This window comes from Trichechus manatus, unplaced genomic scaffold, assembly GCF_000243295.1.
Source record: "Trichechus manatus latirostris isolate Lorelei unplaced genomic scaffold, TriManLat1.0 scaffold00101, whole genome shotgun sequence".
Taxonomy (NCBI): Eukaryota; Metazoa; Chordata; class Mammalia; order Sirenia; family Trichechidae; genus Trichechus; species Trichechus manatus.
Window position 1 is genome coordinate 6,577,182 of NW_004444037.1, and position 25,541 is coordinate 6,602,722.

Below are 25,541 nucleotides of genomic sequence, written 5' to 3' on the forward strand. Positions count from 1 at the left end.
GGTAAGGATACATAACATTTTATTTATCCATTCATCAATTGATGAACATATGGGTTTTTTCCATTTTTTGGTTATTATGAATATTGTTGCTGTAATCACACATGTACAAGTTTTTGTGTGGATATATGTTTTTAATCCTCTTGGGTATATATCTACGAGTGGAATTCCTGGGTCACGTGGTAACTCTGTATTTAACTGTTTGAGGAACTGCCAAAGCATTTTCCAAATTGGCTGCACCATTTTACATTCCCATCAGCAATGGAGAAAGGCTCCAATTTCTCCACATACTTGCCAAAACTTGTTAATATCTGTCTTTTTGATTCTAGCTATCTTAGTGGATGGGAAGTGGTACCTCGTTGTTGTGATTTACACTTCTCTAATGACTAATGATGCTGAGCATCTTTTCATGTTTTTATTGGCCATTTTGTACATCTTCTTTGGAGAAATGTCTATTTGAAATCATTTGCACATTTTTAAAATAGGTTATTCGTCTTTTTATTATTAGTTGTAAACATTCTTTATATATTCTAGATATTATACTGTTATCAGATACATGATTTTCAAATATATTCTCCCAACTTGTGGGTTTCTTTTCATTTTCTTGCTATGATAGTGTCCTTTGAAGCACAAAATTTATTAATTTTCATGATGTCCGATTTATTTAGTTTTTTCTTTTGTTGCTTATGCTTTTGGTATTATATCTAAGAAACTGTTGTCTAATCCAAAGTCACAAAGATTTTTTTATTTAAGAAGATTTCCAGATGATGCCAATGCAGTTGGTTCAAGATCCACATTTATGAGTAGTGTGGAGCTAAAGCAATTGTTTCCTTTCCAATGACCTAATGGAATAAGAGTAGCTACTCTTCTTTGGGTGGCTTAGGAATCAAGTGTGATCCAGGCTGAATCAAATTCAGGTTTTCCTTGGTCTCTCAGGCCTCTGCTACAGGTTTCCAAGTGGGCAGGAGAGTGGGCTGCTCTTCCCTCTTCTGTGGGAAAGCTCTGAGCTTAAAAGCTTGTGTCAGTTCATACTGGAATTTAGTTGTTGAAATTGCAACTTACATGAATGAGTCTTTGTCTGGAGCTCCGATTTTAGAGAAACTTTTATCCTAGTGACATTTACTGTAATGGCATTTGAGTCATAAGTGGCAGGCAGCACTAAGGAGTTCAAAACAAATCACAGAGCATATGAAAAATAAAATTCTGTGATTCTCTCAGACCAGGCCCGGTTTGAGAGTGCAGTAAACCAAACCAAACCAAACCCATTGCTATCGAGTCAGTTCCGACTCATAGTGACCCTATAGGACAGAGTAGAACTGCCTCATAGTGTTTCCAAGGCTATAATCTTCACGGAAGCAGACTGTCACATCTTTCTCCTGCAGAGCAACTGGTGGGTTCGAACTGCCGACCTTTCGGTTAGCAGCCGAGTGTTCAACCACTGCGCCACCAAGGCTCTCAGTTTATTAGCAGGAAGGTTTGGCTGGCATCCTCTGCTCTATTTTATTTACTTATTTTTTCTTTAAATGTGTCTGGTGCTTTAATGAAACCTCCACTTCTGGATCCAGAGCTTTAAAAAATAATATTGACTTGATGCTCTCTCTCTCTCTTTTTGGATGATGATCTTTTCTCTCCTGGATCATTTCCTCTTACTGTCTAAGTGAAGGCAACCCCCACTGCCTGCCCAGACTCCAGAGAGTCCTCCTGGGCAACCGTTTGGCCTCGGGCTCAGCCAACCTGGCTGCAGAACAGGGAACATTGACGATGGACACTCTCTGGAGAGTCGATGTGGGACTGCAAGTTAATGCTTGGCACTTCCCTGGCAAAGTCAGAATGATTTCAGCTCCAGAGACTCCAGGGAGGAAGGAACCACAGCAGGTGGGGCCTGCCAGGGGTCTGCTCCCCTGCCTGCTGCTTAGGCCCCACCAACCCAGCCTCCTGTCCACACTGAGAGCTGCCTCTCAACACTCCTTTCAAAGGCACTTCAGCCTTCTCAGAGCTGTTTCTCCTCAGAACATTTGTGGTCTTCATTCACAGTTTGGTATGAAAGTATGGTTGGGATTCACGTATTCTTTCTTCATTTATTTACTCCTTCTCTGATATTTATTGAACCCCTGCTACAATATCTAAGGAACGTTTCTTAGAAGAGAGGATGGTGAGACTTCAGCGTGCTTACTTTGGACATGTCATTAGGAAAGACTAGTTGCTGGACTCAAAGGTACCAATGATCATGAAGATGATGCAGGACTGGGCAGTGTTTGGTTATGTTTACATAAGTTGCCATAAGTTGGAGCCAGCTAGATGGCAAATAACAACATTAGGTGTGGGGCTCCATAGTTGTCACTAGAGGGATTACAAAGATTGTCTTTGCCCTCTTGAAGCTTAGAATCTGGTGAAGACAGCCATTCTAATTTATCAATTCAGTAAATATTTATAAAATGCCTGCTATGTGCCAGGCACTATTCTAAGTGTTTGGGTTAAAGCAGTGAATAAGCAGACCAGATTTCTGCCTATATAGCACTTAGAAGTTAAGGCAGTTAATGGCTAGCTTTAACAGGGACTTTCAGTTAAAAAAGTATTAACTGAGGGTTTGCTGTCTTCATTCACTCATTCATTGATTTATTCATTCACCGAAAGAAAAAAGAATTTTAAAAATGAAATAATCATCAATGAACTGAGGGACAACTTCAAGTGGCCTAATACATGCTTAATTGGAATCCACAACGGAAAAGGGGGAAGGAGAAAAAATAATGGCTGAAAAATTTCCAAGTTTGATGAAAACTATAATACCACAGACTCAAGAAGCTCAAGGAATGCCAAGCACAGGAATCATGAAGAGAACCAAACAATGGAACATCATAATCAAATTGTTTAAAACAAACATTAAATAAAAAAAATCTTAAAAGCAGCCAGAGGAAAAAAAAAAAAGGATTATATACTGAGGAACAAAGATAAGAATGACAACAGATTTATTTTCAGAAACAATGCAAGTGAGAAGATAATGGAGAAACAATATCTTTCAATTACAGACAGAAAAACAAAACAACCTGCTAAACCAGAATTCTACATCAGCCAAAAAAAAATTTTTTTTTCAAAAACAAAGGTAGACTACAGACATATCAAGAATTATAAAAGCTGAAACAATTTGTCATTAGCAAATTTTCACTACAAGAAATGTTAAAAGTTCTTTAGGCTGAATGAGAAAAAGATATACACAACAGAGAGATGAAGAGTGCTGAAAAAGGAATAAAAAACTCACTGCCATAGAGTCGATTCCAACTGACAGCTACCCTATAGGACACAGTAGAACTGCCCCACAGACTTTCCAAGGCTGTAATCTTTACAGGAGCAGGATGTCACATCTTCTGCTGTGCAGCAGCTGGCGGGTTCTAACTGCCAACCTTTTAGTTAGCAGCCTCGTGCTTAACCATTGCACCACTAGGACTCCGTTGAAAATGGAACTATGTGAGTAGATATATATGGATTTTTTTCTCACTATTTAAAATTCTTTAAAAGACAGTTAGCTGTTTAAAAAATAATAATAACAATGTAGTGTGAGGTTTATAACATAATTAAAAGCATATTGTATGACAATAGTATAAAAGTTGGGAGGAGAGAAATGGATATATACTATTGAAAGATATTTATACTATACATGAAGTGGAATAATATCACTTGAAGGTAGAGTATGATGAGTTAAAGATGTATACCTAGCCCCTAAAACATACGAAAACCCCTAACACAACCATGACAATAACACAAAGAGTTATAGCTAATAAGCCAACAATGGAAATTAAATCATAAAGGTACTCGATCCAAAAGAAGTTAAAAGACATTGTAGCTGGGAGTCTTACGGTCAATGAGTGCCTTTTTTCAAGGATTAATGCTTTTGGAAGAAGAACATGATGATCCTGAGGCTTTGGCTGAAATTCTCCTTGAAACTTGTAAATCAATCACCTATTCTTTAGAAAATAAGACCTACTCATCTGTGAGAACAGGAGCTTTATCTGTGATAGAATTACTGCTTAAAAAACTTGAAGAATCGTAACAGTGGGAAGGTTTGACATCTGAATGTCAAGTGCTCCTGACTGAGTCTTCAGCCATGATGCAATCAGATAGCAGGCTGAGCTGCAGGAGAAAGCATCATTACTGAAGAAAACACTTGAAAATCTGAAATAAATTAGAAGGGGAAGAAATAAACAAGTGCCGTGTTTATTGGGGGTTGAAATGGTGGTATTCTTTGAAAAACCAAGTGGTTAAAAGTAAAGATTAACCTGTAGCATGCATCATTTTTTGGCTGGAAAAAAAAAAAAGGCTTAAAAAAAGAGTAAATAGGGAACAAGAAAAGGTAGGGGAAATAGAAAATAAGTAGTAAGACAATAGATTTAAACCTAATCATATTGCTTTGTGAAGAGCCCTAGTGGCCCAGTGGTTAAGTGCTCAGCTGTTAACCAAAAGGTCAGTGGTTCAAACCCACCAGCTGCTCTTTGGGAGAAAGATGTGGCAGTCTGCTTCTGTAAAGAGTACAGCCTTGGAGACACTATAGGACACTACTATGTCTTACAGGTCACTATAAGTCGGAATTGACTCGACAGCAATGAGTAATCCTATTGATAATCAAATTAAATGTAAATAGTTTAAAAGGTTTAAATATACCAATTTAAAAAGAGAAAAAGTAAGACCCAACCCTATACTGTCTACAATAAATGTACTTTAAACATAAAGCACAAATAAGTTAGACATAAAAAGGTAGAAAAAGATATACCATGCTAACACTAATCAAAAGAAGCTGGAATGGTTATATTAATATTAGACAAGGTAGATTCCAGAGCAAGGAATATTACCAGTTTTAAAGAAGGTCATTTCATAATAATAAAGGGGTCAATTCATCAAGGGGACATAACAATTCTAAATGTTTATGCACCTAAAACATATTTTCAAAATACATGAAGCAGAAGAGACCTTTGAAAACAATTATCTAGTCCAACATTTTTATTATTTCCCTTCCTCCTTTCTCCTATTTATTCTCTTTCTCCTTCTTTTTCTTTGACATCATCATCTTTGTCTTGGTCTTTATCTTCCTCTTCTTTTATAAATGAGGATACTGATGCCAGAGAAGTGAAGTAATTGCAGAGGTGCACATTCATTGAAAAATAGAGCTGAGTCTAAGACCCAAGTCTTTGAACTTCTTATCTAGGGCCCTTCCCTCTTCACTGCACTTTATTGAGCTTGAACAAACATTGTCTCGTTACATTAACAAGTCTTAAAGTGAAGGTATTAATGATGCATAAATAAACAGACCACTAGGTGAAAAACAGAAGTGTAACTTAGACACAATTCTTCATCTGTTGATGGCTGATTGGCAGCAGCCAGGACAGAAGTCAAACAAAAGTCTGAAAAGAAATTGCTATTGGGAAAACTCCCTTTCAGTGGTTTGGGAACTGCTCTTTGAATTCCTGCTTTTAGATGTTTGGAAGCCTTGGGAGAGGAATCTAGGTCAGAAGTCATTTTACCTTCCTGGCATTAAATGGGCAATATTCCTTAAATACAGGATTTAATAGAAATGAATCTTCTGGTAGACCTGCTCTAAAACTGTGGCTGCTGTACGCTGCCTCTTGTCAGTGCTGTGAATGTGCCCAATACCCCAGTTCTACCAAATGGCCCATGAATTCACATGGAAATCAATTATCTGCTGAGCAAGAGCTCTGGGAATCTCTGAGTGCTGACCCATGCACTGGGATGGAGGCAATCAAGAGTGAGGTCATCTGGGGTCAAGCCCATGGCTTTGGATATCCATCTGTCACTTGGAATTGGGCAGAGAACCATAAACACAGGACACAGTGAGTGAAGTTAACTAATTATATACAACTCTGGCCATAGCTTAGCCTGATCAGACTGGGCAAGACAAGAGGCAGTTTAGAGGGCAAAAGTCCATTTAAAAACACAGCCTTCCCCAGCCAGAAATGGTGCAGTCACCCCTGCAAAGACATGAGTAGGAGTTAGAACAACCCAGTCTTCAATCTGGCGGCCATGACACATGGGTGGGGAAAGCAGTGGAGGGAAAATTTAAGGCTCTGCAACAATTAAACCAAGAGAGAACTGCATTATGTCAGCCTGGGTTAACCACTACCACAGGTCAGATTTAAAAACCTATAAAAAAAAAAGCTTCTCCACTGACCAGTATCAGGGACAATGAAATCCAGTGCTCCACTGAAAAAAGGTTGGCTGCTGGATAGTTAATCTGATTGGTTTAGCCATCTCACTTATTATTAAAAAGAGAAAAAAAAGAAAACAAAAGGAAAAACAAAAAAAATCAATGTACGAAAACGGGAGGCATGAAGATTTTGGAGTTAAACAAATAAACAAATTCCATTTCAATCCTTAGAAGCTATATGACCAGAAGCAAATTAATCAATTGTTCTGAGCCTCAGTTTCCTCAACCACCAGAGAAGCATGATAATGTGTACCTCATAGGATTGTTGTGAGGATTAGGGATAGTATATCTACATAAAGTCTCTCACATATAGAAGGAGATGGTAAAATGGGACTGACCACCACCACCATCATGATCATGATCACCATCTCATCATCACTCTGATGACCATGGGCAAGCTGCCTTTTGTTTTGTTTTGTTTTGTTTTTTGCCTCTGGTAGAAAAGCTAGGAGCATAATCCTGATCACTAGACCAACGGGTAGCACCTTACTTGCTAACCCAGTGCTATCTTGTTACCATCTTCTAGGAACAAGGATCGGGATTCTCTCTCTCTTTGGTGCATACACACACCCTGGTAGTAAAGGGGGCTCCAAAATTTGCTGTTTTTGAGATTAGAAGGCCAGGCTTCTTCACTATACACCTGTAGAGCTAATTGCTCTTACCCTAAGCTGTGCATTTCTCCTTTGTTTGACTAGAAGAACTGAAAATGGCCACAATTAAAAGTGTTTAATTAAATATTTATAAAAAATAACATTATGTCAACTAGTCAACTGCAACTCAACTCATCTATTCTATCGTTGGTGTTGCTGTTGTTAGGTGCAGTTAAATTGCTTCCCACTCATAGCAACCCTATGTAGAACAGAACAAAATACTGTCTAGTCCCGTGCCATCCTCACAATCATTGCTATGTTTGAGCACATTGTTGTAGCAGCCACTGTGTCAATCCATCTCGCTGAGGGTCTTCCTCTTTTTCCCTGACCCTCTACTTTACCAAGCACAATGTCCTTCTCCAGGGACTCGTCCCTCCTGATAACATGTCTAAAATACATGAGACAAAGTCTCGCCATCCTTGCTTCTAAGGAGCACTCTGGTTGTACTTCTTCCGAGAGAGATTTGTTCATTCTTTTGGCAATCCACGGTATATTCCATATTCTTTGCCAACATCATAAATCAAAGGCATCAATTCTTCTTCAGTCTTCCTTATTCATTGTCCAGCTTTTACATGGACATAAGTCAATATATTTGATAATGTATATGGGTGCAGTTTAGGATGTCTGCAACTGAATTCTGTGTCCAGCGAGGGTACTTGGCCCTGCCTGTAATTTCCAGCAGGATCCTACCCTCTGAAGTGCAAACATAAAAACAACAAGCCTCAAAACAAACACAAACTCCAGAATAGGAGACAATTACTGACTTTCCCTGACTCTTGCTCTTCTGTTTCATCACAGTTCTGTTGTGTTAAGTAGAAACTCTTCATTCTAGTTCTGCTGCCAGCTATAATTTGGGTTGAACATCTCTCTTTGGTTTTTATTTTTTATTTTTTAACATAAAAGAAAATAATAATGTGGCAGTTAATGCCTCATTCTTTTCCAAAAAGGAGAGGGGATTTGCAGTTGGAGACCCTGCCCTCTACACGCTGCCGTCTGACACAGGATGTTTGCAGAAGTCCCACACTGGACCACGTTGTGCGGAGAGACTGGAGGCTTGAGGAATATATGACCCTACTTGGTCCAATAATCTTAGTACAAGAAATTACCAGGCAGTATGTTAAGGGCAGAGAGCATGTGCTTTGGAGTCAGTTGGATCTGGGGTCAAATTCAGCTCTGACTCTCAATACTCCATCAGTCTTAGTTGTCTCATTTGTAAAATGTGGATGCTATTTATTACATAAGATTCCAGGATTGGATGAGATGATATGTATAAAGCAACTAGCAAGCAGTAAATACTTAATAAGGGGTGGCTATTAGGCGCTACCATTCATCTGTCAGTTTGTCGTATTGTGGTGGCTTGCATGTTGCTGTGATGCTGGAAGCTATGCCACCAGTATTTCACATATTAGCAGGGTCATCCATTGTGGATAGGTTTCAGCAGAGCTTCCAGACTAAGACAGACTAGGAAGAAGGACCTGGTGATCTATTTCTAAATAAGCTGGCCAGTGAAAACTTTATGAGTAGCAGCAGAATATTGTTTGGCTACCAGGATTAATAGGAGCACTGATGGTGTAGTGTTTAAGCACTGGGCTTCTAACCAAAAGGTCAGGGGTTTGAACCCACCAGCCACTCCACAGTAGAAAGATGTGGTAATCTGCCCCCGTAAAGATTACAGCCTTGGAAACCCTATGGAGCAGTTCTACTCTGTCCTATAGGGTCACTATAAGTTGGAATTGACTCAATGGCAACGGATTTTGTTTTATTTTTTTCTTAGGATTACCCTATTTTTACACAAATAATGCACTCCTTCAGCTTTTGTTTGCCAGTCAAGCCCTCTCCCTCGAGGCATTCTCAAAAGTGCACTATCCTCATCTTTCTTCACAGCAACATGTAAAAAAAACTGGCATAGCAGCACCTATGAAAATACCTAGTGGAAGGGGAGGGCGTGCCCAGCAACAAACACAGAAGGCACGCATTATTTAAAAATGTGGTAGGGGAGTCCAGGGTGGTCGCCTTTGGCTGGACTCTCTATAGAAGCCAAAGCAGTAAAGCATATAAATGTATATATAGAGAGAGATTTATATTAAGGGAATGTCCCACGTCTGTGGGTCAGGCTAAAGGCTTCTCCTGATTCACATAGCTGTAGGGGCTGGCAAACCCAAGATCAGCAGGTCAGACAGCAGGGCTCTGGCTTACAGGCTGAAAAGACTGCCGAATGCCAAGATCAGCAGGCAAGACAGCAGGTAAGATGCTAGCTCACGGCCCAAGAACAGGAGGTTAGATGAACAGGAGCCAGCCGCAGGATTCAGAGTGAGGAGCAAAAGCCCCTACAGCCTTGCCAGAAAGTCTACCTATATTGAATGCAGGCCACACCCCCAAGGAAACTCCCTTTCAACTGATTGGTTACTCACAGCAGATCCTATCATGGAGGTGATCACATTGTATCAAATCTCATCACGGAGGTGATCACATCATTATACCACTGCCAAACTACATCGTAACTGTCAAACCACTGAGAATCATAGCCTAGCCAAGTTGACACACAACCTGAATGATCACAGTGGTGGAAATGGTTAATTCACTCAGCTGCTAACCGAAAGGTTTGAGTCCACCCAGAGGCACCTCGGAAGAAAATCCTGGTGATCTACTTCCAAAAAATCAGCTATTGAAAATCCCATGGAGCACAGTTCTACTCTGACACACATGGGGCCACCGGGGGTTGGAGTTGACTCAGTGGCAACTGGTTTTTACTGTGATTAGTAACAATAATCTATGATGATTCTAATAAAATCTAATCAGTGATCTTTACCTCATCATCTGTATTCTCTCCCATATATAGTTTTTCTCACCCTAAGACTAGCACAGTCCTGTGGCAGACTCAACATTACCCTTTCCAACTGCACCTTTTAGATTCCCAAACTGCAGGAGAATGGATGGCTTTCTAGCCATTGCCCTTGGAAGAACAGGGCCATTTTGTTTGCCACAGTCACAGTATCTAGGGCTTATGAGATTTTCAAAGGCCGAGTGTTTAGTTTTTGAAAAAATCCTGGCTCCAAAATGTAAAAAGCAAGCCGCCAAATTACAATTAAAAACGTTTAATTAAAATCTATAAAAAGTCAACTACTCAACTGCAACTCAACTCACCTGTTATTACATGTAAATTGTATTTGATGATGGATACGGTAACGGTTTCAGACATCTATCTGCTTAAAAATCAAACCAAACCCACTGCCGTGAAGTCAATTCTGACTTATAGTGACCCTGTAGAACTGCCCCATAGAATTTCCAAGGAGCACCTGGTGGATTCGAACTGTGACCTTTTGGTTAGCAGTCATAGCTCTTAGCCACTACGACACCAGGGTTTCTGATGTCTGCTTAGAACCTTCAAAAGTAAGAATGCTTAAGGTCCATGAAGGTCTTAAAAACAACCCTAACAAAGACTGGGGCAATGTGTGCTGGCCAGGAATGGAAAGCCAATGAAAGACATTTTGAAAGAGGAATATATGGAGAATTGAGGACTAACTGGGTACACACAGCCTCGGCCATTGAGGCTGGTGAGTGCCTGGACACTGGGAAGGTTTGGACAAAGGCGGAGTAATGGAAAGCCTCTGGTGGTCCTACCACAAGCAGATCCTCCTCTTGGGCACATAAATCAGTGGAGAGAAAAATTCTCTGTCTAAGCATCTTTCAGCAAGTGGTTTGGGGAAAACCATCAGGTGGAGAAGCAAGAGGTAGCTGCTGACAGCCTGAACCACAGATACTTCTAGCTAAGTAGGAATAATTATACTGGAACTGAAGTCAAGAGCAATTCTAGTTCTAGCAATTCACTTCTCCTCGCTCAGCTTGTCATTGATATTTCCCTGTTTTATTCTCTTTTTCTATCTCCTCCTGTACTTCATTGGACAGAGGGCTAGAATATGCCAATGACAAACAGGGAGACTGAGCTGGCAGAGACTTTCCACTCTTGAGTGATGGTTGGGGCATGAGGTTCCTTGAGAAAGAAGGCAGAAAGCCTGAGCCACAGAGATTCCCCGAGCAGTGGGGCAGGCTGCAGTAGCTGTCTATCTCTCACACTCACTACCTGCGTGAGGGGAGAGGGCATTCCACCATTGCGGGAGACACAGAGTCAGTAGCTGAGATGGCGAAGAAGCAGAAGGATGGACCCCTCGCCCCAAGCAGGCCCAACTCTACCAAGTAACGCAAAAAAAAACTGCCAGAACACTGGGCCCCCCCGTCTCAGGGGGCGGGCACTATCTTCTCCATCTGTGCTTTAAGATTGCTTGTAATTACACGGACCGTGGGAGCAATGCTTCATTACCCTCTGGGGGAGCCTTGTCCTCATCTTCTCAGACAAAATAAAAAAGGGTCAATTAATATAAGCGACCCCAAACAACCATGACACAAGGGCCCTCTTTGCTGATTTCCTTTGATCCTCTTCTCAGTGTCAAATGGTATGTGGTTAGCTTGGCCAAGTTCATATTTGTTATTGAGAGGTTTTTTGTTTCTGTTTTTTTTAAATTTTTTTAAGACTTTTCCTTTCCAGGGGAAACCAACTCAGGTTCCTAACCTTTTTTTTCCTTTTTTTTACTGTAGTAAACATATATGTACAGAAAAACATTTGATATTTCAACAATCCTCACGTGTCCTGTTCAGTGATATTAATTATGTTCATCATGTCATTGAACCATCAAAATGGTACCAATTTTTTTCACCATCTTTAACAGAAGTTCAATGTCCCCTAAGCCTTGAGTCCTCTTTCCCCCCTCCCTACCTCCCACCCCCGGTAACCTGTTCTAGATAAAGTATATAAGTGGGATCATACAATATTTGTCCTTTTGTGACTGACTTACTTCCCTCAGCATAATGTTTCCATGTTGTCACGTGTATCAGGACTTCATTTCTCTTTATAGCTGAGGAATACTCCATTGTATGTATGTACCACATTTTGTTTATCCATTCATTCATCTGTTGATGAACACTTAGATTTATTGTGAATAATGCTGTAATGAACATTGTTGTACAATATCGGAAACCCCGGTGACGTAGTGGTTAAGTGCTACGGGTGCTAACAGAAAGGTCAGCAGTTTGAATCCACCAGGCACTCCTTGGAAACTCTACGGGACGGTTCTACTCTGTCCTATAGGGTCACTATGAGTTGGAATTGACTCGACAGCAGTGGGTTACTGGGTTTGTGCAATATCTGTTTGTGTTCCTGCTTTCAATTTTTTAGGTATATACCTGGAATAGAATTGCTGGATCATATGATAATTGTATGTTTAACTTTTTGAGGAACCACAAAATTGTTTTCCCCAAGCTTTTCTTAGGGGAAAGATTTGTTTTAGCAAATTCTTATATAGCTCTTGTTATGTGCCAAGCATGACTCTAGGTGCATTACAAATATCAAACTATTTAATCCTCATAAGACCTCTATGAGATAGGTACCAATAATATCAGCATCTCCATTTTGCTGATGGAATAAAAGAGGAACAGAGAGGTTAAGGAACTTTTCCAAGGTCATACTGCTTACAAGTGGCAGAAGGAGGCTTTGAGCTCAGGCAGTTCATGATCTCAGCCACATCACCGCGCTGCCTCATTTCTTTCATGGTGACTTTCCTCAGACTCTCTTAAGGTTGCGGACTATAAAATTGGTCACAATGGTCTGAAGATGATTTGATGTGTACTAAATATTAGTAAATGTCAGGGACAGTCATTGCTCACCCTCACATCTGTTCTTATATTCTGGTAGCTGTTTTGCTTTATGCTCCGTTTTTGTTCGTTTTTTCGCTTTAAGACTCCTGTTTATGTCACCTTCCATGTCTTGTTGAGAGGTCTAACAATTTCCTCAGATTATGCCAGAAAATTTTATAGAAGCAAGTAGGTTAGGACAGGGCCAGGGAAAGGGGCCATACCACCAAGAGCAATGAATGTGTAAGACACCTGTCCCAGTCTATGAACCTAGAATTTGATCGGTTGCATTTGTTTGTTTAAAAGCAGCAGAAATGGAGTCTGGTTGACTTAAGAAAAAAGAAGAAGAAGAAGAAGATATTGGAAGGATTCTGGGTGACTTATAGAACTGAGGAAGGGTTGACCAATTAACCTTCAGAAAGGACTGGAACCAGGGCAGCCTTGGAGAATTTGGTAGCACGATGAAAAGTCCTTTAGGGTGCTGATAAGGAATATATCTGCTTCAACCACTATCCACCCTTAGGTCACGCTAGGAAAGATTTCCATTCCCAGCGAAGAGAATCTGATTGCAATAGGTCTGATCACAGGAAAATCTCTTGGTTGAGCTGTAAGTATGGCACATGGAATGAAGAAATGGAAAGCCATGTGTTCTCACCAAAAGAAGGTGGAACATGCTGGGCAGGAAAAAGCAGCAACTGTCCACTCAATGCCCGGTGCCACTGATCCCAGTACCTCTATGTCCTATTCCCATATAATGCACCTGCTTCCTGCCAGACCTACATCTTTTTATTTCCGATCCTGCCCTGTTAATCTGATCCTGAATCCTTTGCTTCCTATCTTGATATGCTGGTGATGGTGTTGCTCGTCCCTGATCACTTGCTTACAAGTGGTTCTGTCATAGGGCCTTTGCAGGAGAGCCTTGCACTAATTTTTTCTCTTTTCTTGTATTTGTTCCTATCGATTGTCACCATTTTTATTCCATAATCATTGACATTTGAATGACACTTTCAGTTATAACATCTGGTTTGAGCTTCTCAGTAACTTCATTGTTATGGATTGAATTGTGTCCCTCATAACGATATGTTGAAGTCCTAACTCCTTCCCCTCCCTGTGACTGTGACCTTGTTTAGAAATAACCCGTTGCCATTGAATTGATTTCAACTCATGGCTACCCTATCTGTGTCAGAGCAGAATTGTGCTCCATCGAGTTTTCAATGACTGATTTTTTTCAGAAGTAGATCACCAGGCCTTTCTTCCAAGGTGCTTTTGGGTAGACTCAAACTGCTAACCTTTTAGTTAGCAGCCAAGCACATTAACCATTTCCACCACCCGGGGACTCTGTATTTGGAAATAGTGTCTTTGAAGATGTTACCAGTTAACATGAGGTCATACTGGAGTAGAAAAACCAAAAACCAAATCCATTGCCATTAAGTTGATTCTGACTCATGACAACCCCACATGTTACAGAGAAGAACTGCTCCATAGGATTTTCTTGGCTGTAATCTTTACAGAAGCAGATTGCCAGACCTTTCTTCCACAGTGCCACTGGGTAGGTTAGTAGACAAGTGCAAACCCTTTGCCCCACCCAGGGACTCTGCTACTGGAGTAGAGTGGGTCCTAAAAGAGGAGAAGAGACACAGACATGAAGAGAAGACAACCATAAGAACATGGAGGCAGTGACTGGGTGATGTATCTACAAGTCAAGGAACACCAAGGATTGCCAAGAACCACCAGAAGCTCAAAGAGGCAAGGAAGGGCCTTCCCCTAGAGCATGGGGGACTATGATCCTGCTGACACCTTGATTTCAGACTTCTGGCCTCCAGAAGTGTGAAATAATAAATTTCTTCTATTTTAAGCCACCCAGTTTGTCTACTTTGTCATGGCGGCCCTAGGAAATTAATACATCTAGGCAGGGCAAATATTACTTCCATCTTCCTGTAGAGGAGAAAATTAGGGTTTCAAGTTGCTTTCCACTTTTCCAATTGTTATGATTTCCAAGTTGCTATGCTTCTCATGAAGCCTTGGTGGTGCAGTGGTTAAGAGCTTGGCTGCTAACCAAAAGGTCAGCAGTTTGAATCCACCAGCTGCCCCTTGGAAACCCTGTGGGGCTGTTCTACTCTGCCCTACAGGGTTGCTATGAGTTGGAATTGACTCAATGGCAACTTTTTTTTTTTAATGCTTCTCCCCGGAATTGGTATCTCTGATTATTTTAATGAATATCCTCTTATTTTTGAGAAAGGAAAGAGAATGAACAAGAAAATGGTAAAGAGGGGGCAATTTACTTTGCTGAATATTTATTTTGGTCAAACAAGAAAATATGTGTTCATTTCAGAGTGTTCAGAGTCTTGAGTGTTTTTCTCCACGTGGCATTCCTTTTTTTAATCCCTTGAAAAATAGCAGTCACAATTCACTCAGTAGGTAAATATGATCCAGCTCTTGTTTTGACTGTTCTTGAGCTGACACCTACAGCTACATCATATTTCCTTCAGCCTTCTTATGAAAGTCCCCTTGCCATTTAGACTTCTGTCAACACCAGTGGAAAGCTAAGCACAAATGACAAATAGGTAGTTATTACCAGTCTTGTCAAACCTCAGTCCCAATTGAGTTGGTTCACATATGCTGACTTTCCAGAAGCTAGTTTAGCAGATACCGCATGGTGTCTAGGAAGCAAGTGGGCCTGGCTGGAATGGGTTTTCAGTGATCCTTAACTCCTCCTGAAGATTAACTCATAGATTCCCCTAGTATCTAAGTTTTGGGTGTAGTGACAACCTCTAAGCCACCTCTTAAGTTATTTTGCTGAACATCTGTGAATTCAATTGTTCATTTAAAAGATATTTATTAAAAGCTGGTGATAGGGAACCCAAGGTTGAGAAGGGACAGTGTTGACATGTCGTGGGGTTGTTAACCATTGCCATAGGGCAATATGTGTACTAACTGTTTAATGAGAAACTATTGCTTCTGTAAACATTCATCTAAGGTACAAAAAAAATAGAATTATCTATGTGAGATCAAATTGACAATAGCAACTCAAAAGGTTTGATGGGAAGCCTAAGGGGCAGTGAGTTGAAAATAATGGTGATGGAATAATTTGGAAAAGGATAGTGAGAATAGCAGCACCACTGGAAGAATGTAATCGATGTCACTGAATTGTACATGTGGAAAATTTGAAATGGTGTAACTTCGGCTATGTGTATTTTCATCAAAGAAAAAAAAAAGTCCTCCAATTTTGAAAAGAGAGAGTGCTGACATGTCATGGGGTTGTTAACCAATGTCATAAAACAATATGTGTACTGACTGTTTAATCACAAAACTATTTGTTCTGTAAACCTTCATCTAAAGTACAATGAAAGAATAATTAAAAAAAAAAAAGGTATTTATTAAGTGCCAACTGTGTGCCAGGTACTATTCTATGGGCAAGAGGGACAGCAGTGAGCAATATAAATTCCCAGCTCTTATTGAATAATTGAGTGCCTGTGTGTGTGTGTGAGTGTGTGTATGCCTATGTATGAGAATAGGAAGGGTCTTAGATATCTTAAGGCAGAACCACAAACTCAAATGCCTTCATGATCCAGGAGTTAATTAAGGCCATGTGTGTGTTATCAGTTAGCCTTGATCATGTAACACTCAAAATTTAGTGGCTTAAAACAGCAAGCTGGGCTCAGCTTGCTGGTTCTTCTGCTGGTCTCACCTGGGTTCATTCATGTGACTACAGCCAGTTGGTGGCTTAGCTGGGGTTGAATGGTCCAGAATGGCCTCACTGTTGGGGGTTATGCTAGGTTGCTAGCAAGGGTGTTTCGGTTCTCCTTCACATGCCTCTCCAGCAGGCTTGTTTGGGTTTGTTCACATGGTGTTCTCAGAGTTCTCAGCAGCCAGAGAAAACAAGCCCCATGTGCAAGGCCTTTTCAAGTTTCTGCTTGTATTTACATTTGCTATTGACCCATTGACCAAAGTAAGTCACATGAGCAAGCCCAGAGTCAGGGTGGGAGAGGACAACCTAATAGCATAAATACAGAGAGGCATGGATGGGGGGCCATTACTGCAACTATCTAGCTAAATATGATACAATAGGAAGTGGCAGAGAATACAATTAACTAGACAGTAACCCCTCCAACTACCCAGTTCTACATTCCATGAGAGAATGTAGGCACATGTAGCCAGATCTGTTGAATTTTAAAGAGAAGCCGGAAATCCAGAGATGCATGTAAGTTCTCCTACTTACAACATTTTGAATAATTTATACATTCAATATAAATGTCACTCAGTTAACACACATTTTAAAAATCCATGTCGCCAAACCAAAGTAACTCTATGGACTGAATTTGAGTCAATAGCCACCAATTTCTAACTTCTGTCTTAGAGAGTTGGACAACATGATGTACAGTTCTCAAATATTTGGATGTTTGGATAGTAAAAGTAGAAATGCAAAAGAAATTAGATAGGACTATTGGTTTTTATTTTTACTAACTAAGGATTTTTTAAAAAGCAACTATTCTCTATAATCTCATAATTTTATAAAAGAAAAAGTTAAAGACCCAAAACTAGGAAAAACATAAGCTCAGAATAAATGTGCAGTTGCTAAGATATGACAGTTGGCATGGTACACTAATATCTGCCTTATTTCCTCATCTCTAAGAACCACCTTTACCATATTCTTACTATTTTGAAATCAGTGTCTATCGAATTTTTTAAATCAACATGTGCATTTAGTATAGTGCTTTTTCTTCCCCTGGTATTACACCAACCATTTGTCTTATAATAGATGATGTAGAATTGAGGAAATACACTATATTGTCCTTATTTTTCTCTTCTTGCCATGAATTTGTAGAAGCTTTGTTAGGTTGGTGAACTAGTATCTGGGAATTAGCGTTATGGTAGAAAGACTGCTGGCTTTTAAATCAGATAGACCTGAGTTTTATTCCTGGTTTTACGCTTTGTGATCTTGGGCAATTTCTGAACCTCTCTGAGCCTCAGTTTCCTCATGTGTAAAATGGAAATAATGTTTACTTATAGATTAAAGATAATATAAACTGCCTCGCAATACCACGTACAAATAAGCACTTGGTACGTGGTAGCTATCATCACAGTGTCTGTTCCAGGAGTCAAGGTAGCTGGCGCATTTATTTCTGTGTATGTTTGGGAGTGTTATGACCTTCTGCACAGCATGCAGGTGGCTGGCCCAAGCTCAGATGCTTGGAGTGAGTATTGGCTGTGTCATTTCATGGCAGCAAACTCACGTGGAACCCAACTGTAATTCACCAGCAGGGATACCAGATATACAGCCCATAAGGCATCCCTGCCACCACCTTCACCTTGGCGGACACTGCTGAGTGATGAGACCACAGTTTGCTGTCAGGACTGGCTTACCCTCAGAGTTGTTTTTAAGCCATTTCTTTTGATTAGAGACTTATGTGCCATTCCTCTTTTGTTTACCTGGGGCTGGGCTAGTCTAGAGCAGGTCATCTTTAGTTTAAAAGATTATATATTATTGCTATGGATTGAATTGTGTGTCCCCCAAAAAGATACATTGAAGTCCTAACCCCCATTCCTGTGAATGTGGCCCTTGTTTGAGGAAATCGGGTTTTTCTTTGCTGATGCTGTTAGTTAACATCATCATACTGCAGTATGGTGGCTTTTAGTCACATATGACCAGTGTCTTATAAAAGAGGATAGACACAGAAGGAGAGTCACACACAGGAGAAAGACATCGTGTAAAGATACATTCACAAGCAGCAAAGGAACGCCAAAGATTGCTGGCAGCCACTGGAAGCCAGGAGAGAGTCATGGAACAGTTCCTCCCTCAGAGCCTTAAGAAGGAATGGACAAGGCTGTTACCTTGATTTGGACTTCTAGCCCTTAGAACTGTGAAAGAATAAATTTTGTTTGTTAAAACCACCCACTTCGTGGTATTTTGTTATGGCAGCCCTAGGAAACTAAGACAATCATATATGATTTTAATTCTCTTTTTCTGCCCTTGAGTCAGGGCATCACTTCAAGTGGTGATATCAGACTCCATGCATTGTATCCCGCCTAGAAAGCTCTTTGCTTATTTTATATTTGTTGCGGCCCTGGGGAGTAAGCAGCATTAGGATTGCACCAAGGTCAGGCATACTCAGAGGCATACTCAGCTGTACACCTCTTGGTACAGCTAAGTGTTTAAAGTCCTCTCTCTCTTTTTTTTCTGTTGGTAACTGTCATGGATAGAATTGTGTCTCCCAAAAATATGTGTATCAATTTGGCTAGGCCATGATTCCCAGTATTGTGTGATTCTCCACCATTTTGTCATCTGATGTGATTTTCTTATGTGTTGTAAATCCTACCTCTATGATGTTAATGAGGTGGGATAGGTGACAGTTGTGTTAGTGAGGCAGGATTAAATCTACAAGACTGGATTGTGTCTTGAGATATAAAAGAGAGAAACGAGCAGAGACACTGGGGGACCTCATACCACCAAGAAAGCAGTGCCAAGAGCATAGCCTGTCCCTTGGACCCAGGGTTCCTGCACAAAGAAGCTCCTAGTCCAGGGGAAGACTGATGAGAAGGACCTTCCTCCAGGGCCGACAGACAGAGAAAGACTTCCCCTGGAGCTGACACCATGAATTTGGACTTCTAGCCTACTTTACTGTGAGGAAAATAAATTTCTCTTAGTTAAAGCCATCCACTTGTGGTATTTCTGTTATACCAGCACTAGTTAACTAAGACAGTGACCTCCTTCCCCAGTCTTGCCCTATTCCAGCAGACAAATGTGAACAGGGACCCTGTCCTTATGGTGCTGGTCTTGACCCCTGGTGCTCCTGATCTTTACTTGACAACTGCACTGAGCTTTCTTGTCAGGGAGACAGAAATTGAGAGAGAGAGAAAGACTTACTGTAAGAAATTGGTTCATGCAATTGTGGGGGAAATCCCAAAATCTGTAGGCCAGGTGGTAGGCTGGAGAGTCCTACAGGATTGTTTCCCATGATCCATGAGGCAATGGAAAGAATGCAGAGTGAAGAGAGAGAGAACAAGTTTTGCCAAAATATCTATTTATAGTCTGAAGGCAGACCACACGTAAAGATACTCCCTTTTCAACTGATGGGTTGTTTACATTAGATTTCATTATGGAAAGTGATTACATTACATCACATTATATTACATTATGGAAGAGCAACTAATCTAGTGTTTGGCCAAACAATTGGGAACCATAACCTAGACTAGTTAACACAAAATTAAGCACCATGGACCCTATTTCCAAACAAGGTCACATTCACAGGTACAGGGGTTAAGACCTCAACATATCTTTGATAGGGACACAACTCAATTCATAACAGATAGTAAAGTACTCTGAAGAAAATATGGCAGGGTGAAGTGATGGAGAGAGACTGGGGAGGTGGTGGGGCAGGAGAAGGTCACTTCAGAGATTGCTCAGCAAAGCTCTCTCAGAGAAGAAGATATTTGAGTCAAGACCTAGTTAACAAGAAGGAGCCAGACATGTGAAGATGTGAAAGAGACACTTTCCAAGTATAGGAAACAGCAAATGCACAGTCCTCATGGACAGGTGTGAGCCTAGGTGAGTGTTGGGGAGAAGGCCTGTGCGGCTGCAGCGAAGAGAGTGGTATGAGATGAGATGAGAAAGTAAGTAGTTCCTTGGAGGCCAGGATAAGGCATTTAGAATTTAGATGAACTGCAGTATCATTTCTGTCCTTCCTTCCACATCTACCGTAGGCTGGCAGCTGGTTATCTCCCATGCCGGACAATTCAACTTGAGGATCTCAGCCCTGGACAGAATCCTGATTCCAGCTCCCAGTGGCTCAGTGGGATGGACCTAAGGCTCTTTACCTTGACACAAACCAGATGAAGAATTTACTCCCGACTGCTAAGACTCAGTTTTTCTGAAAAGCCTGTCTTGCCCTGATCATTGCCTTGTTTCCTGGGCCTCAGCCTCCGGGCTTCCAGCTTTGCATTTAGGTTTGGGTATTCGTAATTTCTTATTGACTCTTGCATGCTGGTCTCTTGTCTCCAAGTAGAACTTAAGGTCCTTCTAACATAGGCATCACTTTCTACTTCTACTTCCGGTGCCTACTACCATGGTTAATTGCTCAGTGAAGGAATGCTCTTATCTTCCCACTCAAACTGAAGTACCACTCATCCCGTCACTATTTACACACCTCCCTGTTTTTTGTTCTTTATAGCCTTATCACTATCAAATGTTATTTTGTTTGCTTATTGGTTGGCTCTCCCAAAAAGTTTGGCTCTGGGTGGTGCAAATAGTTACCATGCTTTGTTGCTAACTGAAAGGTTGGCAGTTTGAGTCCACCCAGAGGTGCTTCGGAAGAAAGGCCTGGCAATACGCTTCCAAAAAATCAGCCATTGAAAGTCCTATAGAGCACAGTTCTACTCTGACACACATGGGCTCACCAGGAGTTGGAACTGACTCTCTAGCAACTTGTGGTGGTGGTGGTCCCAAAAGAATGTAAACGCCACTAGAGCAGGGACCTTGCTGGTCCTTGCACTGGGCCTAGAACAGTGCCTGCCTTTAACAGAAGCTCAATGAATGATGAATCTACCCTGAACACTTGGCCTGCAGGGACAAACTTTGGTTACATTAGAGCCATCGGTCAGGTGATCCTAACTTCATCTTTCAGAAGAGAAACTCTATTCTGGAAAGGCATTTCATGCATTTCCCTGGGCTCTAATTCTTGGAACTGACGTTATGGGGGTCTGCCAAGGGACATTGTTTTGTGTTAGTGGCAAAATCATTAATGTCCTGTTGTATCCCTGCGGCCTTTCTCTTAGTATCTGATCAGCGGTGGAGAGTTTAGGAGGGTAAAAGCAGCTGCCCTGTGGTATATACCTTCCCCCAAGCTGTGACTTTATATGTTTAATTCATTTCAACTATCTCTTTTAATTGACCATTTACAATCCATTGGGACTGTAGCAATGACCTGTGGGGTTAAGAGGAAAGTAATGGTGTGTCAATGAGGGAGCCTGCTCTCTGAGCTCTGACACCCCCAGACGGCCTCTCCCATTGGCTCAGGGAAGATGTGGTTTATATTAGTGACCTGGAGAAAGTTCATGCCCTCTGGGAAGAGTGTGTCCATGAAATGGCAGAGTGATTAATGGTTTATTTACAGCAGTGACATCCAGCCTGTCAGGACCCTTCAGTGGCCTTTGATGTAAAACACACCAAGAGGCCCAGGGTTGTCCTTATCTCCTCAGAGGAGAGAAATCAGAAATGAAGGATGGTGGGCTGAGGCTCTGAACATTGGAGTCCAGACCTGGGCTTCAGGGGCCTGAATGGTGAAAACAGACAGAGACCACGGGTGTGGGGTTGGGGTGCACAGCAGGGTGCCCCCTCCCGTTCTCCATGCCCTCTATTTTCCTTTTCTTTCCTGTATCTTCTTCTTCCTTGAATACCCCCATGTCAGCTTGACTCCCTAAGCCACACAGGATAATGATTTCACAAATCATGCATGAATGTTACCAGAAGGTAAAGTCGTGGATATTTGTATTTCTAAGGGAGGGGAGTGGCAATGATTAACCCCAGGAATGAACCATTAATGATCATTTAAAGCATTCTGGACTCTGGTTGAAGGAACCATGTTTCTTTAAGAGAACAAAAGACCCCCAAATGTTTCCCAATTGCCCTGGACAGAGGACAGAGTTTGTGAACAGGCAGCCTGCAAGCTGAATCCAGACCACAGCTGTATTTTGTTTGGCCTGCAGAGAGCTTAAAAACTTTTTAATTGTTGCCAACACTGAACAACAAGGTTTCAATTTCACATAAAAATTGGCATTGCTGCTCTCTCTTGAAAAACCGGAGCTCGGGAAACACTGGGTCTGTGTTCCCTCATGGCAAAAACGGCTAAAACTGAAGACAGGTTGCTCCTCTTGTTGAGGCAAGGTGTCTCACCCATTGTCTCACCCAAAGAATGCTGGGTGTCAGTTGCCATTTATCACTGTGCTTGAGCTGTTGTTTTATTCCTGGTCCACTTTTTGCATATTTTAAGAGTTATTTAACTCAAATTCTTTGAGACTCAGTTTTTTCACCGGTAAAACTGGTATACCAAAACCAGCCTAATACAGTTGATGTGATGTTTACAAAACATATCATAAGTAATGCAGCTAGCGTAGTGCGTGGTACATAACAAGAGTTCAATAAATGGTAGTGATGGTTCTAACTGTAGACAATGAATTGAGACTTCCTGCTAAGTAAAAGCACTCTAACCCAAACAAACAAACAAACAAACAAAAAAACGCATTGCTGTTGAGTCTATTCCAACTCATAACGACCCTATAGGACAGAGTAGAACTGCTCCATAGGGTTTCCAAGGAGCGGCTGGTGGATTCGAACTGCCGACCTTTTGGTTAGCAGCCGTGCTCTTAACCACTGTGCAACCAGGGCTCCGAAAGAACTATAGTGGTCCTTTATTGGTTTTGAAGTCAAATTATTCAATTTGATGCTTTAGAAAAATGTTCTGCCCTACTTTATCTATGAAGACCTATTTGAGGTCCAACAGTATTTCCAAACAGCCCAGATTCTGGAATAACATAGAGTTCTTTGAGCACACTGATTTAAAATATTTCACTTTCTGAGGCGGGAATTTAGGAAGTGCTGACTACCTTATCACTTCAGAGTAAATTGGTATTGAGCTAACTGGAAATGTACCAAGCTAAGAACAAAAACACAAGAGAAGAAAGAAATAATCTATAAAGACAGCCTGTGAAGACATTCTCCAGCAGGTCTCTGTCTGCTATTTCTTTATTCTCCTGTGGAAAAAATGAGACAAGGGAGAGCAGTTGGTCTAATGAGTCATGACCCACAACTAGACACAAGTGGCCTCAAACCTTTGAATTCTGACAAGCATCCCGTTCATCGTCTTCGTTTTGTAATTCCTCTTGCAGTTCTTCTTAGGTCATTACCTATAACATGGGAATCTGAAGATGATGGTGCATTGTACAACAATCCTGTCTATAACCACAACCCTATTAGATGCAAGGAACAGGTTGGTTATATTAAAGTCCACACTAAGGAGATCACCAACTCGTTATTATTTCTCCCACATTATTCCCTGATTAGAAAGAACTCTGTGCTTCTAGATATGTACCTCCAAGTTGTTGTTTCCCATCATGGCTGCCATGCTGTGCTTAAATTTGCATGAATTAGAATGATTTTTGTTGCAAGTAATAGACAGATAATGGTATGTTTTTATCTCACTCATCAAGAAATCTGCGGGTGGGTTCAAGTCTTTTCCCACCAGTAGGGTTCAAATTTTTACAGATGGTTGAGCTTCATTCTCCAGTGGCACCCATAGAAGACACCTAGAATAAAACTCTAGGAATAGAAAAAAGAAATACTGTAACACAAAAGCTCTCTTTTATGTTACAGATAAAATCATGTATTGAGAAAGAGCTGATGGTAGATGGATGAACTCCACTGGGGCTTCATTTAAACACGTCTTTCTGTCAGAGGTGGGAGAAGAAAAGCTATGTTTGTTGATGTCCCCCTAATTGAAAGAGGAAATATCCATGAGCTTGTGTAACGCAACAGCTATCATCTGAGATTTCTGGCTGCAATGGCAACTGAATAAGTGGGAGACGCAGTAACATGCTCTATGTTGTGTTCAAATCTCTGGTACCTGGAACCGTGGCACATGGTGTCATACCTGTCTTGAGGAGGGTGTCTGAGAGAATAGACGGTGTCAAAAGTGCCTTGGTGGCTAGAACAGCACTGTGTTCACAGAAGTACTTGCAGCAGATGCAGAGCAGGTTACCTACATGGGGATTCAAACAAAGACAGTACCTTGAGGTGATTGGCAAAGATTCAGGCTAATATTTCTCAATATAAAATGCCTGGACTAGAAGCATCGAATCACCTGGGAAGATTTCTGGGCCCTGCTCCCCAAGACCTACATTCTCAGAATCTTTTGGAAACATGGCCAGAAAACGTGCTCTTTAGTTAAGATTTCCTAGGAAATTTAAACATATAAGAGAGTTGATGAGGCAACAAGAACGGTAGGATTAAGACTCAGAAAAAGGGTGACATCAGAGAAGTAACCTGACTTCCGCAACATATTTAACCCTAGGAACATTTGCCATTTCTAGGCTCAGGCTGAAGGCTAGACTTTTGGGTCTACACATGAAGAGGGTTGAATAGGTAGACAGACACTACTAGGGCTTCAACGGAGCTTTCATATAATACAGCATCTATTGGTGTAATGGATGGAAGGATGCATCCTATTTGAAAGATGATATTACCTGGAACCACTACAGACTTTTTATATGCAAGGTTCACCATTCAATGGAAAAAAACAAAAAAACAAAAAACTAGTCATGCCCAAAAAACAGGATGACAAGAATATAAACAGAGGGAAAAATAGATCATAGAAACAGACCCATCGATGATATAGATACTGAAATTAGCTGACAAAGACTTTAAATAACTATGGCTACCACATTTAAGAAAATATAGGAGTAGATGAAAAAGAAAATTTCATCAGAGAATTGGGATCTACCAGAAAGAATCAAATCAAATTCTACGAGAAAAGCACAATACCTGAAATTAAGAGCTCATTAGATGGCCTTAACAGATTAGACACAGCAGAATATGGGATTAGTTAACTAGAATATAGGTCAATTAAAAATAACCAAACAGAGACATAGAAAGAGAGAAAATAAAAGAATGCAACTACAAAAAAGACTACTGAGATACGTGGGGCACAGTGAAAACGTCATTTTCACTGTGTGATTGGAGTCCCAGTAGAAGAGAAGAGAGAAACAATGAATCACAGAGAATAGGACAAATATTTGAAGAGTTAATCGCTGAAAACTTCCCAAACTAATGAAAGATATACATCCACAGATTCAAGAAGTTTTTGCAAGCCCCAATCAGAATAAATAGAAAGAATCACATCTAGATACATCATAGTAAGACTGTTGAAAATTAAAGATTAAAAGAAAAATCTCAAAAAAGCCAAGTAATACACATTACCTTCAAAAGAGCAAAAATAAGACTGACACTT